We start from the raw sequence: 13390 nt of genomic DNA on the forward strand, positions 1-13390 counted from the left end.
TTGGGGCATCATTAACAATGCACTGATTTACACTCGGCGCCGCCCCCTTAAATCACGCGCTCCCTGCCACACCAGCTGTCGACTATATTACAGCACATTTACAAAGTTCACACAGCTAATATAACCCTCAAATGGATCTTTACAAGATGTTCGTCATGCATGCTTCGAATTATGTGAGTAAAGTATTTATTTGGATGTTAAAGTTTTATTCTGAGTGAATTTGAGGCTGTCCTCTGTGGCTAACGGTTAATGCTACACTGTTGGAGAGATTTATAAAGAATGAAGTTGTGTTTATGAATTATTCAGACTGCAAGTGTTTAAAAAATGAAAATAGCGACGGCTCTTGTCTCCGTGAATACAGTAAGAAACGATGGTAACTTTAACCACATTTAACAGTACATTAGCAACATGCTAATGAAACATTTAGAAAGACAATTTACAAATATCACTAAAAATATCATGCTATCATGAATCATGTCAGTTATTATTGCTCCATCTGCCATTTTTCGCTATTGTTCTTGCTTACCTAGTCTGATGATTCAGCTGAGTGCAGCTCCAGAGGTTACTGGCTGCCCTTGTGTAATGCCTTTTATAATGTTGGGAACATCATGGGCTGGCATTATGCAAATATTGGGGGCGTACACCCTGACTGTTACGTAACAGTTGGTGTTATGTTGAAAACAGCATGGATCATGTTGATCTACCCAGTTTATTTTGTTACAAATCAGGTTTTGTAACTAAGGGTGGGGGTGTTACATCCCTGGATGTATTTGATTTCTTGTTGTTGTGATGTGTTTTGTGTATTGTATGCAGGAGCGCAAACGCTTAAATGCTGAGAAAGATGGCAGTGGTGTAGAGCTCCCTGTGTACACGTCGTAAAGCTCCGCTGTGTTGGTCACTGCTATTCTGCCCTCCGTCTCCTGCCCCAGACATCCTCTTCCTGTCGTTAGTGCAGTAGCTGTTGGGGTGCTGCCTTTTGAGTTAGAGTTTTTCCCTATGTTGCGGGGTTTTCACTGTGGTCAACAATAAAGACCTTTTTCCTTTGCTGTTTGTGAAGTTTTTCTTTTGTTTTGGGATCAAGATATTTTCATTTGTTTTCTTAGTTTGTTGCTGGTTTATGTAATTATTAATCATTTTTTATTTCATCCCCCACCCATATTCCACCCCCCACCCACCTCCTCACTTACTGCCTCTGATGCGGCCATTCTAATGACGGACATGTATGTCAATTCAGTGGTAAATTCAATAGTCAAAAATCCTCATAACTCCATTTGAGCTTGCTTTCGGTAAAATGTTAATAATATAATGACACGTGCAAGTGTCTAAAGCCACTATATCAACTTTGACAGCACAGTGTTTAATTATTTTTCATGAGGTCACATATATATAATCAGAGTAATGCATATTTGGCGTGCTGTCCGAGGGGAGGGCTCTGAGCTTGAAATTTGGCCCGAAATTTGGCTGGGATTAGGGATGGTTGATATCGCTTATTTTATTTTTGATATGATGCCAATACTTTTAAAGGCCAGTATTATTGATATTGATACGATATCGCTAAACTGAACTTTTAAATTATTACTAATTAACACATGGTTTACACATGGTTATAATGTTTACTGTAGAGGTTACTGTGGTTTTACTACAAATACTATAGTCACTGTAGTAAACCGTTCATTTGATTTGAATAACAATTACAGAATAGAATGCGATTTATTTGAACATTTAACATTCAATTTAAACATTTAATTCCACATATTATGTACAATTTTATTTTGTTTATTGTACATGGGTAGATTATCTGGACATGTTCCTTTGTTAAATAAGCATAATTAAAAAGTGTTTTTTTCCCATTTCTTGAAAAATAGCGGGTTGAAACATAGGCCTATGAGGTTTCTGCCTGACAGCGATGATATACATAGCCTTGTCCGAAAACTTAAAAAGCTGCCTTCAGAGGATGCATTCCAAGGTAGGAAGGCATCAAGGCACATTCGAATCCAATGTTAGCTTCACAACCTGTCTCCTGAGATACCTTCATCTGATAGATTTTTGAAGGCAGCATAGATGTATCCTTCGCTGCCTTTGATATCCCACAATCCTGTGCTTTCCATTCTGTGACAGTTGAGATAAAAATATAAAGATGGCATCTGAAAGTTGCGTTGGTGGTTATTTTGTGTGTAAATGTAAATTGTTGACCAATGCTTTCCACTTCTGATGCAATTTTTAGCGAGAAATTACTATTGTAGTTATTAAATATTTGCTTAGTTATCACCAAAGCTAGAAATCAGATTTTCCATTTCATGCCTACTGTAAACCACAGTCAAGCTACTGTTTTGAAAAAGTAATTAACTGCTGCTAAAACCTACAAACAAAAAGTTAAGAGAATGTTTTCTTAAACAAAAAATATAATATTATATAAAAATTTAATATAATATAAATATAACTTCTCGGTTAGGGTGAGTGTGTCATTATTAAACAGTTAAATATATACTAAATGCAACAACAAAACACCCTAATTTATATAAACATGAAGTTGTGGCTATTCACTGTAAAGTAGCTAGTTAAATGATACACCACTGAAAAGAACTGAACTGTATACTGAGAAATCTAGTTAGTGTCATTACTTTTAGTTAGTTAACATCCAACACTGGTTTCAATATTTATGATTCAATATTTTGTGGATTAGGTGTGGCTGAATTCAGGAATGCTGACTAGACAGCCAATCAAAAACCAATGTGCTGCAAAATTATTCTGAAATAGAAATATATTTGGGCCAGATTGAAATCAATTATGGATATCCTAGAAATGGTGGTGAGAGCAATCTTCAAGCTTGTGAATATAATCAGAGATTGAATATAGATGTTGAAATCCATATGGTGGTGGTTTACAGGTTGTTTACAAGGACAATCATCCAATATGGATCTTAATACTCACATTTTTTTTTATTCAATTTCATAAACTGACACATTTGAATAAATTAAATAAATTAGATCATTGCCCCATTTAGAAATTACACTTAGGTATGGAGAGATTTCCATTGCATTCTAATTATATTTTTTAAGGGATGTTCATTCTTGTTGACAGACATGGTTGAGTCTCTGACCTATCAGGAAATATGGTGAGATTATTTTGTGATATTGTTGTAATTTATGACCTTTTCAGTGCCGCAATATCAGAAGACAGGATGAAATAAAGAGCTTAGTTTATGATCGAACAAATCAAGAATAAAGTCTAAAATCAGTTTGAACTTTAATAACCAATATACTGGCATCTTTCTTTATCTCCAAGTATATTGATGTTTCACCTTTAACTGCAAACATTGATCATCATTAAAGGGATAGTTTGCACACAAATGAAAATTTTGTCTTTAGTTACTCTAATCTTATTTCAAACTGGTACGCTATTATTTTCTCTGAGGAACATGCAGAAGGAGGATTTGGAACAGTGAAACCATGCACCATGAAAGTACAGTAGAAAGTACAATTTTTTTTTTTTTTCCAGAAAACTTGAAATGAGTCATTTGGACCTCTTTCATGGTGCTTTTTGTGTAATTTTGGAGCTTGACAGCTCTAGTCCTCTTTCACTTTTATTGTATTAAAAATATTAAAGGACACCTATTATGTCTTGATTTTGATTTTAGGGTCTACTAATAGGTTTTCATGCTTGATTTTTCAAAAAAACTAAAAAAACTAAAACATTTTTTCACATTTTACATTTTTGTATCACCTTTCTTCCCAGTCTGTCAGTGACACTTTGCTTAGTTCCTGGGTCTATGAAGCCACACCTTCTGAAAAACAGAAAAACAGCTAGTCTGTTTGCAAGCAGCAGAAAGCCATCTACTTGCGACCCAAATACAGTAAACCTAAATGTCGTTTACTCTGCTGCACGTAATAGCACCAAATTAATAAAAAAACACACAACCGCTCCAGAGTTTGTTTGTGAACTCAAATCCGCACCAAAACAATCGCTCTGAGACGTTTCCTGAACGAGGTGGTCTCAGCCCGATTGTTTTGGTGCGGATTCGAGTTCACATATGCCTAAACAAACTGAACCAAGGAAGTAAATGCACCAGGTTCCGAAACAAACACTCATGTGTGAAAGCACCCTTAAAGTACATCCTGAGTGACTGAAACAATCTTTGTCTTAGTTTGTTCACAATGAGTTGGCATTTTGAACATTCTTGTCTCCTTTTATTTATTTCAAAGACCTGTCCATTGTTGAATTGTCCATTGTTGCTTTCAGTATAGCTATAAAAGACACACAAAATGATATCCAAACTCACATCAGACACATTTAAATGGTTAGTTCACCCAAAAATTAAAATAATGTCATTTATTACTCACCCTCATGTCGTTCTACACCCGTAAGACCTTCGTTCATCTTCGGAACACAAATTAAGAAATCCGATGGCTCAGTGAGGCCTCTATAAAGAGCAAAGCAATTGAAACTGTTAAGATCCATAAAGTTACTAAAAACACAATTGAAATGTGAGTTCAGTGGTTCTATCTTAACCCTCTACCGCATAGTGTTGCCATATGGCAACATACTCTTTGTGTTCATTTCCTTGCTACCGTCTCTTTAAGAGAACATTCTAGTTTTTTTTTTTGTTGGTAAGAGAAGACCTTAGTTTAGCCAATGATGTGCTTTGGTTAAGTCACATGACATGCAATTTTTTTTCTGTGATGCAATATCTGACAGACTGCTGTCTCTTGTCGGTAGTTGCTGAAAGCAAACTAAAACTAGTGATGGGCAGAGCGAGGCTTCGTGAAACACTGAAGCAGTTGAATCAAATGTGCCGTGATGATTCGAGGCTTCGAAACAATCTGACACTTGACTCCACGGTGACCCCTAGTGGTCAAAAGAGTGTAAATGCAACAAAACTCAAACTAAACATGCAGTAAAAACACCTTTTACAAATATATTGCAAATGTTTTATTGAAAGTAAAATCTATTAAATGCAATTAACTAATTCTCTAATAAGATTAGGCTACATATAGAGTGACTGTATATCTGTTCTTTTATCAATTTTCAAGGCTTGTTTCTCTGTTCCATGGCTCAAGCTAAACAGGCCAATAAGGGATTAATAACTACCATTATTCATTTTAATTATTCTAATGTCTAATTAAAACATCTACAAATTTATAAAACTGATCAGAGATCAGGTAAAACCCATAGACACTTGTTAAATGCTTCTCAGTGAATCTGCAAGATTCATGAGTTAACTTTATCATCGCCCTCTACCGGTGAACCACTGAAATTTCGAACCGTTTTGAAATGTTTCGAAACAGTGAGGACGTAATGAAGCCTCGTTTACTAAAATCACGTGACTTTGGCAGTTTGAGACACGCTCCGAATCACTGATTCGAAACAAATGATTCATGAAGCTTCGGAGCTTCATGAAGCATGTGTTTCGAAATCGGCCATCACTAACTAAAACGTCAGTAACAAACAAGGACCCGCCCATGTCACATTCACAAAATTTTTTTTAACATCATTAAGTTAACATCATAAGTTTTTATGAAATTAGTTTTTGGTAAATCGAGAAAATGTCTGTGTTGCCATATGGCAACACTGCGCAGTAATGGAATTACATTATTATAATAGGTTAGATAGCTAGCAAAAGTTAGCTGCAGTCTGTTAAGCTATAACAATAAAAACATTAATGATAGTGATATAATGTTGATTAGTCATATGTTAAGGACTGCCATGGCATTTGTATTATGGATTAAATCAACATCAGAGATCTGCCATCCCAGCCAGTATACTGGCCCAGACCTAACACTGGCCTACCATTGTGTCTCAAAAAAGCAGGTGCAAGTGGATGTAAGTGTATTGTTAGGATGAAGAGCATCAAATGTGATGTCTACATGTGTCTCACCTCTGAAAAAAAATGCTTTTTGAAGTTTCATACAGAAAAAAGGTGAAGTTTCAAGGATCATGGGGGTTCATGTTCATAACCTTCCTCTCATAAGATTGCGTAATGTTGAATTTTCATGAACTGCAATATTATTGGTTTTATGTCAATGTTTTATGATACATGATGAACAGTATTAGATTTGTTTTTAACTGTCTACATTTGCAATTTAAATAATATTCATGAAAAATGTAATGACATTTAAAGAATATAGAGCATTATTCATCAAAAGACAATGGAAAAGCACAAGATGTTGGAAAATAAGTATAAGGTGTTGTTTATAATTACTGCTAAAGCTTATAATAGCATCAATTGATTCAATACAAACAGCATTTCTGAGGAAAAATATTAACTATATACACTTACACTTATTCTAAGTTATTTCCACTATTGTACGTTGTTGCCATATGGCAACATATCATAAAGTACCTTAAAATAATATTTTTTTCCAAATTTTTTTTTTTACAGCACTTTAAGTTAAGCCATTCTAAGAAAAGAAAAAGAGTCAAATATTTTTTTTTTTTTTTATAGATATATCATAATGCGTGTGGTAGAGGGTTTTAATATTACAAAGTCACGAAAATACTTTTTGTGCGCCAAAAAAAACAAAATAATGACTTTTCAACAATATCTGATGGGCCGATTTCAAAACATGCTTTATGAATCTTTTGTTTCAAATTAGTGATTTGGATCTCCTATCAAACGGTTAAACTACTGAAATCACGTGACTTTGGCGCTCCGATCCACTGATTCGATTTGTAAAGCTCCGAAGCAGTGTTTTGAAATCAGCCCATCACTATATATTGTTGAAAAGTCATTATTTTGTTTGTTTTTTTGCCACACAAAAAGTATTCTTGTTGCTTTACAATATTAACCACTGAACTCACATGAACTGTTTCAATGTTTTTAGAACCTTTATAGACCTTGAGAGTTTTAATGGCTTCGCTCTCTATAGAGGCCTCACTGAGCCATCGGATTTTATCAACAATATCTTAATATGTGTACCGAATACTAACGGAAGTCTTACCAGTGTAGAACGACATGAGGGTGAGTAACAAATTACATTATTTTAATTTTTGGGTGAATTAACCCTTTAACATTGAATAAGATTATCATTATCATACTTTGTGTTGTTGTTCCAGCTGCAATGTTCCAGAAAAATAGAAACCGTTTCTAAAATAGAATCATCATCTGTCACCGTCGCCAAAGTCCCTTTAAGACAAGTCATTTCACTTGGCAGCCATCTTTGAAATGCCTCTCGGGCATCCTGGGCATCCATGCAGCTCCTATCTCTTTGAATGGGGAAACATCAAATTCTCCAAAGCTGTTTGCCAAGCTTTTGATTAAATTTCATATTTGAAATCACCAATGAATTCTGACAACAACTGTCTCATAATTTTTTTCCAAACGCTCGAATCATGACAAAAAAACCCTGTATTTTTTAGGCTGGATCAAGCTAATGCGCATGCGCGGACCTAAATGCGCGTCTCTTGTGCCTCATTTCGGAGGCGTGCGTGTGACTGTTTCTATAGAAACCAGTGCTTCTTATCATAGACATATAACTTTACCAGGCGGCGATTGGCTCTTATTTTGAAGGCGGGACTTATTCCGCCATATTGCGCGTTACACATTCTCCCATTCAAAACAATATGAGTGACATGTCTTGTGTTATTCTATAGTCTTTGCCGTCGTGGCTAGATAGGACAAAAACTCAGATTAACATGGAAAAGATACCTTTTAACGCATGTAATGTGTACACACACCCAGAAGAAATCTCAACACTACAATGAACCCTTTTCAAATACTGTGATGACAAAGTTTTTCATATTTTCATTTTTAACAAATTGCATTCACATTTATAAGACTATACTTTGCGTTACATCACATTGGCAGTAAATTACAAAAAAAATGAATTAACTGCTGCGAGGATGTTTCTAATACAACAGCTTAGGGAGTGATGACAAATTTGACCTTATTCTCCCTTCCGACTGCTGAAAATCAGTCTCTCTATATTTTTCCATCTTTTGCAAAGTTGTGGAAACACTACCACATTTTTTTTTTTTCTTTTGCTATTGGAGCAAATGAAAATGCACAACTTATATTTGCAGTCATTTCCTGTTCTCTGCTATAGAAGTTTACCAAACTGTGACAACAGTTCACAGAACCCAGGAAATGTAAAAAGGGTCCATCAAGGCATTTCAGGGAGTTCAGAAACAGTGCTTAATGATATAGAGAATAACTTTCTTTGGAGTGACTTTATGCTTTGTAATCTTTTTCATACTCAAACAGCAACATTACACACTAAAAGAAGTAATGGTACCCCTTTAAAGAGGCCAGGTGAAATTAATCTTTCATGTTTAATGGAAGAAGAAAGTCAAACAGGTTTAAAATTTTTATTTGTGTGAACGATCTCTTTAATGACTGGGAAATACAGCAATAGTGTGTATATTTCAGACATATTTTTCAATCACTCTGTGCTATATGTCTCTTTCTTTTCACCCACCATCGTAAGGATTGATTCTTGTTTTGGGCCATGCCTTTGGGCCTTATTAAATCAAAATGTAAACTCACTCTCCTCTAACAAACAGCAGAGAAAATGCCAGTGGCTGGCTCCCTACGGAGTTGCACTAAGATTACTCTGACAAGTTAACTACCGTATAAGCTTCCACTTCTCTTCTTTTATTTAGTTAGGTGATGGAATACTTTACATCTCTCCAATATTGCGGAGGTGAAGAGCGGGGTATCACCCCCTTGCCTGTTATTGTGTTTACATTGCAGGCTCTATAATGGGTACTGTATGATTATATTATAATGTATGTTGACAGAGTCTGGGCTAGGCTGTGATTACCCAGTAGAGTATATACAGTGAACATGTCTCGAGATGTGTCAATTCTTGACCGTATGGCACAGTGTTACCTTTCGCATATGTAAGCACTCACCTTGACTGTTGTCCATACGTGGCTGCTGTAGCTGGATGGAGGACACTGTCAAAAAGGCCAAGGCAGCAGGGCCATCTGGACTCCATATGGATAAGGCTAATATCTAAACTATTATCATTACTCAACACTTTGGCCTGTAGGAAAGGTTAGCAGGACGGCACCTATCTGTCAGGAAGCTTAGAAAAGTCAAATTGTGAAGCACGTTTTTCACCCCAGGCTCATTAGAAAAACGTACCTGTGTCAACATTTTTGCAAAACACAAAATATGAAGCGTCATGCACGTTTCGCAACAGTTTCAAAGTGAAATGTCCAGTGAGTTTAGTTTTTTTCCGGAACAGATGAACGTGAATATGGCAATGTTTTGTTACGTTGAAGTTTGTATGTATCACCGCAGTTCTGAATTGAAATGTCCGGTGAGTGGCGTTAAATGCTCCATCACGTTTAATAACGTACACCTACATAAAACCCTAAACCTACCTGATAGTGTTACCAAAAGCAAATGTGATATAAAAACGCAATCGTAACCAAATCTTTGTCTTTGAGCTCTTTTACCGTGACTCATTTTTCTTGGGATTCGTTCCCAAGCTCTTTGCATCGCAAGTACAGCTCTGTACCAGATGAGCTACCGAACAACCGTATTACTTCAGTAAAACTGAACATCTGGAGTTGGGTAAGTGATGCAAACTCCAAAATATATTCGTTTGCAAATCATGCACTATGGTAAAAAGTGTTTTGAGGTCATAATATAATTGTGCAAGGAGCTACGTGAAAACAAGTCTTTATTAATCCATAATCTGGCCCTGTAATCATAATTGTGTGTGAAAACGATTAAAAGTGCTTGCTGTTTTACTGCCTCTAGTGTTCTGTTAGAAACTGCAGTGATACGTACGTATTGGTACGTATTTTGCGTTTTGCAAAAATGTTGACACAAGTATTTCCAATGAGCTTGTGTTGACATTTTTATTGCCTTTGTTGGTAAATCAGTATAAATTACAACCAGAGCTGTCAGTTTAGCATGTTAATTTTATTGGATCAATTATGAAGAAGATCAAACAATAAAGACTACAATAAAATTAATATATATATATATAAAAAAAAAGTCATGTCTTTGTATCTTAATTTTGGAGCAAATGATATACATTTGTATATGTGCTCTACCATACAAAAGTTTGGGGTCTGTAATATATATATATATATATATATGTTTTTAGAACATTTTGAAACTCTTACGTTTACCAAGGCTGCATTTATTTGATCAAAAGCACAGTAAAACTGTTTTTTTGGTTTAACTTTTTTTTAAGTTAAACCAACAATTCTTTTTTTCTTTTTTTTTTTTACAGTGTATGTACTTACTATAGGGATTGGTTTAGGGTTAGTAACTTGTAATTATGCATTTGTTAATACATGTAAGTACATGTAACATGTAACTGTCAACTTAAAATAAAATGTTAACACTGTTTTCTGTTTGAATATATTTTAAAATGTAATTTATTCATGTTATGGCAAAGCTGTCTCCAGTCAAAACATTCTAATATGCTGATTTGGTGCTCAAGAAACGTTTTTTTTTTTTTTTTTCAGAATTCTTTGATTAAGAAAGTTCAAAGAAGAGAACAGCATTTACTTGAAATTAAGTCTTTGTCTACTATCACTTTTGATCAGTTTCATCTGTCCTTGGTAAATAAATAAATTACTGACCACAAACTTTTGATATACATTTATATTTTTAATAAGTTTTAATCGACTAATAGCTATTTTATATGATCAGTTTTATTACCACACTGACAATATTATGTTTTATTTTCCTAAACAAATAAACTTTATACTTTCAACTTACTCTGGAAATATATTTAATCACCACATTAAAATAATATTAGCTCTTTAGTGCCTGACTGGATGATGAGGATGATTATTGCTGCTGTGTACAGAACACCTGCTATAAAACTTGCCCTGAGCTTCTTTTTTTCCCTCCACAGAACATATACTCTCTCTGAAAATGTGCAAATTAAATCCTTTGGCACATTGAATTAATATAGAGCATGTGTGCACTTCTTAAGGTGTTGAAAATTAACACTCAGAGGCAGGGATAAATGTATGCCCTCATTAAATCTCAGACAAGGATGTAACACCGTTTGTTACACCGCAGATTTGAAACCACTTAGCACCCTGATTAAATGTGAAAACAAAATGGTTGTTGTGACTTTGATAAGGTGTATTTGCGAGAAGCGTCACTATTCTTTTTCTAAGCAACTGCGAGACAGGTGTTGTAACGGCTAAATTTAGCTTGTGCTAAACTACCTAAACCTGATAATCTATTAAAATGACTTATTTAAGCTTGCACAGCATGTGTTTTTCTATGTAAAAGAGATGACAGCTCAACACAACACAGCAGATTGTAAGTATAGTATAGTCTGTGTATGAAAAAAAGGTCTCTGTTGTTTTGTTAATTGTAGCTAACAGCACCTAACAGCACCTTTGCTGTTTTGTTCATCACTTTCTTTGTTTACATTTGAGTTGAAAAGTTCACCACACAAAAGATCCCTTTCTCGATTTCTGCATAGATGTAGTTCTGGAGACCCGCATGTCTCAAAAGTGTCATTATAAGCCCACTCCACCATCTCAGAACGGCCATCAGAGCCACTGTACTGAATGTGCAGCGTTCGTCCGCAGATCCATCACACTCCTGCGTGTTAATTAGGAAGCAGAGCAGTGATAAACTTATGATTTAAATGAAACATCTTGTGTGTTTATCTGTCATTTGGGATGGAGGGAGGAGTACAGTGATAGGCAGATGGAGGTGGCTTATGTCTGCTTCGCGGCATGCTGGGAGAGGAACAGGAATGGCGCCAAACGCTTCTTGCCCCATAACACACAACCCAACCCAACACACACAAATGCACACATACAGCACACATATCAGTGCATCTGTCTCTGACTACCCACAATCCTGGTGAGAAGTGTCTCTCATTATCTAAAATTAGCAGCTTTCCATAACGTTGGTAATGAGTCAGGGATGGTAAATATGCAAAGCCCCCAATGGTTATTTCCTGAAACATACTAGTCATTCCCAATTCACATTTCCAATATCAGTTAACGCTTAATGGCAACATTGACAATGGGCTGCTTAATTTCAGCTACGTTTCTGAGAAAGCAACGAGCTTGCCCATACAAAAAAAAAAGAAAAAAGAAAGAAGTTAATTTAAGCGTGACATTAGGTTCCCTTTCGATACTTTCACTCATACTGCGTATGGGGAAAAGCTCCTTTTTTCATCCTCACTGAAGCCTTTTTTCAATAGTGCAGTGTAACTGCACGTATATTGGTTCAAAGAAGAAAACTTTTTGAACCAATGACGGCGCGGCGTAGCCGCGCGAGCCTATGGCGATACAGCGTGCCAACGAGCCCGCCAAAACAGACGGGGCTTATGGCTATATAAGCGGGCGTTTCGCCATAGGATTTCAGCGCCACTCTCCACTCCACATCTGTGAGGCGTCCGGCTGGTCTTCGCCGTCCACTTTTGTCAGATTTTACAATTTGGACATCCCGACCTTACATGCTCGGATCCTCTCGGTGTGACACGACGGCCTCTGTCGAGCTCCGTCATCACGCCACTGTCAGGTGTAACTACCTCTACCAGTGTAACATAAAGGGTTCGATGGCCCCTGGCCCCCTCCGTATCCTCTGGGCCCCTAGGCGCTCAAGATATGCGTAAGTCGTTCCCTGCCGTGGCACGGCGCGATTGTATTCATTCCCCATACGCAGTATGAGTCAAAGTATCGAAAGGGAGCGTGCTTAGTTACAAACGTAACCTTGGTTCCCTGAGATACGGGAACGAGTTTGATGCCATGCCACAAGGCTGCGGCTCAGTGTTGTCGCTTCAATCGAACGACCTGAAATCCTATGGCGAAACGCCGCTTATATAGCCATAAGCCCCGCCCGTTTTGAGGGGCTCATTGACGCGCTGTATCGCCATAGCTGCGCCGTCATTGGTTCAAAAAGTTTTCTTCTTTGAACCAATAGACATGCAGTTACACTGCACTATTGAAAAAAGGCTTCAGCGAGGAGGAAAAAAGAGCTTTTCCCCATACGCAGTACTCGTTCCCGTATCTCAGTTACAACGTAATCGTAACTGAGTACGATACTTCTTTTAAACTAAAAATAAGAAAGTGCTTTCAGCCTAATTTTTATGTACTTCCCAGAAATATACTTAAAGGGACAGGGAATCTGTCGTTAATTTACAGGCCATCCAAGATGTAGGTGACTTTTTTCTTCAGTAGACAAGAAAAGTAGTTTTTAGCTGAAACCGTGGTCCTCTGTGATTCATATAATTGAAGCCAATGCTTGCCGTCACTTTGAGATTCAAAAAACAAAAGCAGACAAAACTAAATCAATACCTGAGGCTCCTGACAATACTTTGAGGTCTTAAGAAGCGAAATGATCAGTCTGTCCAAGAAATTGAACATTATTTACCTCGGCAAAATGTCCCGAGCACATTCATGACAGTCTGCAGCACAAGCTTCCTGTTGCATAATGACGTATTTGTCT

This window comes from Chanodichthys erythropterus, chromosome 23 (genome assembly GCF_024489055.1).
Source record: "Chanodichthys erythropterus isolate Z2021 chromosome 23, ASM2448905v1, whole genome shotgun sequence".
Lineage (NCBI taxonomy): Eukaryota > Metazoa > Chordata > Actinopteri > Cypriniformes > Xenocyprididae > Chanodichthys > Chanodichthys erythropterus.